The following is a 6,897-nucleotide window of genomic DNA, read 5'->3' as shown; positions in this document are numbered from 1 at the left end:
GGCTTTGGAGAAGCAGAGCTGGAGCTGTGATGTGTTAATCTGATGGCTGCTGCTTTGACTAATGATGTGTATACTGAGCTGGTAACTTGCAGAACAAAATTGCAGCAGTGGAGGTGCGTGGGCACAGCTGGGGCTCAGGCTGCTCGCAGGTCCCCGTCTCTCAGCACTCACACGCCCAGCACCTCCACACTACCTCCACACCTCCTCACTCCCTTGCTTCTAGTGCTGCATTTTCCTCCCAGCAGAACCAGGCAGAGGAATGTGGCACTCCAGAAGTGCACATCTACCCAGGAGCCCTGCTGCTGCTTACCCAGGCTGCTTGGTGCTTGTTGGCTCTTCCAGCTGGCTGGCTGTGCCATGTCCCAGAGGAGACTGAGGAAGGAGCAGCTGGGGTGCTGCTGCTCTTCTGCCATCAGAAATGGGTTCTGGGCAGTGAGGGCAGTTCCTGGAAGCCCCTCATTAAAACCAAGGCCACCTGGGGCTTTGAGCACAGCTCTGATATTGCTGCTGCTGGAAATATGGAGCAATCTGTGTTGGAAGGAGCGATGCTCTGCTACCCACACCATTGGAGCTGCAAGAGAAAACTGGGAACTTCTCTGTGAGATAATTATTCTGGGACATAGGTCTCTGTAGCACCACTTGTTTTACCCCAAGGCCCCCCTTCTACCTGCATGCTGGGCTGCTCACACTGACTGGTGCAGATGGGAGGAAGTGGCATGAGCTGGGAAGCACTCTCCAGGCAGGAACAGAGATTCCCCTCCATCTAAGTGGAGCTGGGCTGAAGCCAAGTGTGTTGGAAAAGTCTTAGAGGTCCTTGATTACAGAGGGGTGGCCTGGTGTGAAGAGTGGGAAAAGAGCCAGGAAAGAGGCAGAGAGGAATCCCTGATGTGAAACCTCTTGGCTCAGTGCAGCCACCCAAGGCCTCCTAATGACCATCTCCAGATCCAGCACAGGTTCCCAAACTAGCAGAGATGAGAGTGCATTTGGCCTAATGGAATTACCCCGGTGCCCTGGCTCCATCTGCTGATTTGAATTGCATCTGACTGATGTCCAGATGAGGCAGCACAGGAGCAGTGGCATCCTCCACACAACACCTGCACCCTCTGTGCAGTGCCTGCATCCCTCAGTGATACCTGTGGTCCCTCCTGGAGAGCCTGGAAGGCTGCGGGGCTGCTGGCTGAACACACAGCAGGCTGTGTACTCTCTTACCACTCTTCTCTCCACCACTGATAGGCACAACACAGCTGAACTGCAGACTTTTCACTCCTTCTGCTCTGATTGCCATTGCAGGAGGCTTGCAAGCCACCAGCAGCTTCTTCTTGGTAAGCCCATGGGCTACTTTCCCACATTTTGTGTCTTAGCTGGTGTTCCCCTGCAGAGCCCTGGGAAGAGACTGGCTCTCTGCTTGGGGGGTGAGTCCATCCTATGCCCCTAAGGCTCCCGTTAAAAATTCTGATTCATTTCTGGAGCTACCTTTCTGAGAGAGGCTTTAACAAGGAGGATGGAGCCAAGGGCATTTGAGAGTTGAGCAGTGAGGAGGAACAAAAGCGGGGCAGAAAAAAACTGCTGAGGTTGAGGGTTCCTCCAGGAGGAGAAGGGTAAGTCACCACCAGCCACCAGCACTGCTTTCCCCACCCAAAGCTCCCAGGGGGGAGAACCCACCAAAAGCTGGTGGCTTGGAGAAGGCCCTGAGTATTGCAGGCCAGCCTCAGCAGTGAGGAAAACACCACTTAAACATTATTTAATGTTCCTCTTCAGTGGAGATGGCTATTTACCAGTGAGAAATTTTGGGGCTGAAGAGTCACAGCTTGGGTAATGCTGGATAATGTCCTTGGGAGGGGGAAGTGCTGGCAGGATTTATAGCAAGTCTTTGGGGCTTGGCTTCCATAGTTAGATCTGGCACAGATTTAGAAAAGCAGCTGGAGGATGAGTTTGTGCTTGGAATCATTAGCAGTAAGGGTTGCACTGAATTGCTGAGCGCAACCTGCGGGAGAAACAGCTTCAAGGCTTTTTGTCAAGGCCAGTGCAATAACCGAGCACACACGTGTGCGTGACAGATGCTCCTCATTGTGTGCAAAGAGATCCTGGTCTGCCCTACCCGATTTTGGGAGGCGTTTCAGCTGCAGAGCAGCCTGCAGCCCTCCAGTGTGACATGCTAGGAGCCTGGCCGTGTGCTTCCAGCATCTCCAAAATTGTCTGTTTCCAGTGCCCCACTGGGTGGAAGCTCCTGTTTTTAACCCTCAACATCTCACCAGGGAGCTGGTGGCTGGGATCACAGCTCCTTCTGTGTGCGTGGAGGCTGAGCAGCTTTCCAGGGAGCTCTGGGGGTGGATAGTGAAGGACCTCGTGCTCAGAGTGAGGAGCTCCTGAGCTGGGCAGAGCCAGCCCAATTGTTTTTGAAGCAATTTAGTGGCAGGTGATGGAGCTGACATGGTGGTGGAGAGCCAGCAGGCTGGGGAAAGCACAGACGGGCACTTGATGCAATGGAAACGGTGGCCAGGAGATCCTATTGCTTCCATTTTCAGAATTCTAATGTTGTGACTGTCTGTGGCATTGGCATCAGTCGTGGTGTTTCTCTGATTTGCAGGTCGTTCTTGATGGAAATGCAGTTAATTCCCCAGAGTGAGACACGCAGCAGGTGAGTGCTGGGGTACATCCCCCGAGGGGACGTTGTAGGACACTGTGGATGCCCTACCCTTGGAGGAGCTTAAGGCCAGGCTAGATGGGGCCCTGATCTGCTGGGTAGCAATCCTGTCCACAGCAGAGGGTTGGAACTGGATGATCTTTAAGGTCCCTTCCAACCCAAACCATTCTCTATGAACGCTGAGGTGAGGCTATTGCTCATCTGCTGCTGACGGTCCACCTTCTCGCCCTTCCCTTTGAATTTAGCTGTGCCCAGCAGAGCTCTGGGCTGGTTTCTCTCTGCGTTTGGCTCAGACATCTCTCTGCTATCCACTGGTGAAGCAGCTGCGATGATCACCTGGTGATGAGAGTTTGTTCAGACCCCTGACGTGGTCTCAGGGCAGCTCCAACCTATACGTGGAGGTGCAGCAGGCACAAGGCTGGGTTGTGGGATTTACCCCAGGGACCGAGCAGGAGGCAGATGCTGTCAAGGTGTCCTCTGTGCTCCCAGAGGATGCTAAGTAGGATTCCCTGTTGACATTGTTTTGTTTTGGTTTTTTTCTTCTCCCATTGATGGCTTTATTGCAATTCTCCTGGAAGAGTTCGGGGAACTGACATGAGGTGAGCGTAAGCCCCAATTTAAGAGCAGTGCAGTCGGATGCGCTGCGCCTGGGGGGTGGTGGCAGTTAAAATAAACGGAATAATAAATAATAAATTAAAATAAAAATAAAAAAGAAAATAAAAATAAAAATAAAAAAAATAAAAATAAATAAATAAAAGTAAAAATAAAAATAAAAAAATAATAAAATAAAATAAAAATAAAAAAATAATAAAAATAATAAAAATAAAAATAAAAATAAAATAAAAAAACCCAGCCCCCCGGCCCAGGCGGGGCCGCTCCCCCAGCGCTGCATTAAGGCTCCATTCCCGCCAGGGGGCGCCGCCACTCCCCCCCCCCCCCCCCGCCTCCCCGCTCCCCTCGGCCGTCTCCATGGCGACCGCTGGCTGCGTAGCGGCCCTTACGAAGCTGACGCAGTGGGCGGCCCGGCACGGGCGGAGGCGGTGTTAGAGAATCGGGGGGCCGCGAGGCCCCCGGCATGGAGGCGGAGGCGGCGGCTCCGGGCCTGCGGCGGGGCAGGCGGCGCGGAGGTGAGGGCGGGCGGCGGAGAGTAACGGGCCGGCGGGGGCGGCCGCGGGAGGGGCGGCGGGGCCTCATGGCAGGAGGGGAGGGCCGGGCCCGGAGGGGCAGGGAGGAGGCCCCGCGGCAGGTGCCGGCCCGGGCGGCCTCCGGCCCTTCGCGCGGAGGCGGCTGCGGCTGCCCCCGGCTCTTCGCTCGCCCGCGGGGTGCCGCGTGCCACCGGCCGCCCTTTGGCTTCCAGAGGACGCCGTGCGATGTGGCTGTATGGGAGGAGCCGGTCCCTTCCCGCAGGCGGCTCCGGGGGCACCGCGCCGGCCGCGCTGTCGCCGCCCGCCTGGAGGGAGGTGGGCTGAGCGCCGTGGGTGTGACACGCGGCTCCGTCTCTCAGCCTTCGTCGCATCTCCGCAGGGACCGGCGTCTGGAGAAGTTCCCCGGCACCGCGAGCGCTCCCGTGCCATGCGTCTGCCACAGCGGGCGAGCGGCCCCGTCTGTAGTTAAGGTCAGAGATGTGCCTGCTTCCCATAGATAACGCCGAGGTGTTGTAGCCGGGGCGTTGCCGGGATTACGGAACCCGTGCTGGGAGCGTTGTGGGGATTGCCGCCTGCCTGCCTGCGTGCTTGGGACGTGGGGAGCGTGGAGCTGGCGGCTGCCGGCTCTGCGGGTCCCTGGTGCAAACAGAGCCGGTTCCGAGTGGGAAGGTAGACCGTAAGCTGGTGTAAGTGTCACGCGTCGGAAGCCAATCCTTGATGGTTTGTTGGAAGAAACCGGTTCTGTGTGAAAGCGCAACCTCCGCCAAGGTGAGATGGCGGGATAAAAGCCTGCGTTACCTGGGGGTGTGTGGCTGCATCCTGCTTGGGTGAGGAGAAGCTTCGGAGATCCTGCAGTCAGGCAAAGTGTTTTAAAAATAGCCCTGCTTGGGAGACAATGAAACTGTAGAAAGTGGCTTCTGCAAAGCCAGATTCTTTAATCTGTGGCTTTTATGACATCTGCTTCAGTGGAATGCGTGGTGCGGTGGGGAATTGTCCACACCGTTCAGGGGGTTTGTGTGTGATTGGGGAGGAATTGGTCACCGCTGGGAAGGCTTTAAAATAGAGAACGTTATCTAGGTGTAGCTATTCGTGGTCTTAGGTGTTAGCTTTCTGTGTCGTAAAAATTGCATTGGGTTCCTAAAGCTGCTGATCAGATTACTGCTCAGCCTGGTGAATGTGCAGGCAAGCAGCCCTGTGATGGCTAATGGGCAAGATCCAGAAAGAAATACCACTGTAGGTGAGGGATGTAGTATGGAACTTCTGTAACCAAAACTCAGAAAGGAGCAGGACAGATATTCCCCTGTTTGATCACTATTTGGGGCTCGCCATCTTTGCTGTGTTTGTAAAAACTTTGCTCCCTTTGTAGTATGCTGCAAAGTTCTGGGCTTGGTGTTGTGAACTATGTGCTGCTGCACCAACCTCGTTAGCGCTGTTCTGTAAAATGAGGTTTGATCAGAGTTCCATTTTAGGGAACTGGATTAGATCCTTTTGATCACTGTCTGCAGAATCATATCAGAGTTCTTAGAAACTGGGATGTCTGCGGCTTCTGATGACTTAGTCCTTGCTGGAAATGGGCAATGAAAAGGGCAAACTTCCCTCTGCTGTGTCTGCCTGTTCCTCTTTTTGAGCCCTAGGAAGGAACAGCTGTGCAACACTGTGAGTGCTTAAAATTAAGAAAAGTGAGAAGGTCAGAAATATTTCTTCAGTGGGAATGGAGCTTGCATCATTGTGATCTGAGCTTTAGTCCTAGGGTGTTGAAGATGGAGGTGTTTTAATGGCTTTTTACAGTATCAAAGACAAAAATGGGCACAGGGGTATTTCAAGTGCAGCCTCATCATAGAAATGAATTAATCTTGAGATGGAGTCTCAAAACTAGGTCACTTTGGTTTCTGTGTTACAGTAGAACTGTATGAATTTGCAAACAGGATTCACATGCTCCTTTAAGCCTCCGTGACTTAGAAAACTCTCCAAAAGCATTGCAAACATCAGACTTTTTGCTTTTGCAGATGCCTTTCAGGCAAGCTGGAGGCCTGCAGAATTGCAGGACTGCTAACATTTGAGAGCATAAACCTCAGTTTGTTTGGTAGGTTGTTTGACTATGGGAGGTGAGGGGGGACTTTGAATCACTTACAGCCTTGCCTGCAGCATCATGATCTTTCTTACATTAATTCAGAGGGGATTCTGTTCTCCCTGCTGCTGGGGGAAGGATGCTTGGGACTTTTCCTCGCACAGCAAAAGTTTTTACAGCTACTCTAGAAACTCATAGAAACTGCCCTGGTAGTTTCTGTGATGGGGAATCTGCCTGTGCCCTGCTTGTTGTCTGAGAAACCTTCACTTTTCAACTTGCCACCCAGGTGGCAATTAGTAGTCCTTGATTACAGCTGATGATCAGATTCTGACAACGATCCAGCAGATGGATGAGTACCTCCTGAGCTGGATTCAGCAGCAGTTTTTGAGGAAGTTATATTCAGTAAGGCAGCCATTGAAATGCTTGGAGCGGTGACATGATTTTCATCTGCTTTTAGAGAGCTTTGGGGCTGGTTGATTCTTAGAAGGAAGACTTTGGGGTTTATGAAAGTGCCCTTTATCATAGAATCATAGAATGGCCTGGGCTGAAAAGGACCACAGTGATCGTTTAGTTTCAACCCCCCTCCTGTGTGCAGGGTCGCCAACCAGCAGACCAGGCTGCCCAGAGCTACATCCAGCCTGGCCTTGAATGCCTGCAGGGATGGGGCATCCACAGCCTCCTTGGGCAACCTGTTCCAGTGCATCACCACCCTCTTTATGTTACCTGTACTCTGACAACGGAACTTGTGAGATATGTGGATAGCTTTGGGGTGTTTATTCATGCAGGAACAGATTTTTCTCGAGTAAATCAAGCTTTTAACTTGAAACTTTGTGCAGGTATCTTCTTTATTCTGCACTGTACATACATGATAATGGCATTCAAGTCCATGTCTGCCAAAACAAACATGCAGGACATGTTTTTCATGGTGGTGGGAATGGCTATGATACTTCTTGTTAGAACTGCATTCCTTCAGCTTCAAGCTAACACTCGGTGGTTTTACTTTTTCTAAAGAGAAATCTGAGGGAAAAACCTTAAAAACT

The 6,897-nt window shown here is 52.4% G+C and overlaps 1 protein-coding gene across 6 annotated transcripts in view; it reads left to right on the top strand.

The window, feature by feature from the left end:
* The first annotated feature begins 3,647 nt into the window (after positions 1-3,647).
* DAGLA (diacylglycerol lipase alpha) overlaps positions 3,648-6,897 on the top strand; it is a 63,543-nt gene continuing 60,293 nt past the window's right edge. For 3 of the 6 annotated variants that reach the window (XM_090140312.1, XM_031614102.2, XM_090140311.1), the window contains exons 1-2: positions 3,648-3,771; positions 4,169-4,557. The gene's annotated coding sequence lies outside the window, so the exon portion shown is untranslated. The remainder of the gene's footprint in view (positions 3,772-4,168; positions 4,558-6,897) is intronic. The other 3 variants (XM_090140314.1, XM_090140315.1, XM_090140317.1) reach the window with 3 other exon arrangements.

Source organism: Phasianus colchicus, chromosome 5, assembly GCF_987193195.1.
Source record: "Phasianus colchicus chromosome 5, bPhaCol1.hap1.1, whole genome shotgun sequence".
In the NCBI taxonomy this organism is placed as follows: domain Eukaryota; kingdom Metazoa; phylum Chordata; class Aves; order Galliformes; family Phasianidae; genus Phasianus; species Phasianus colchicus.
The sequence above is the reverse complement of the archived record's forward strand: the minus strand, read 5'-3'. Positions and strand labels throughout refer to the sequence as shown.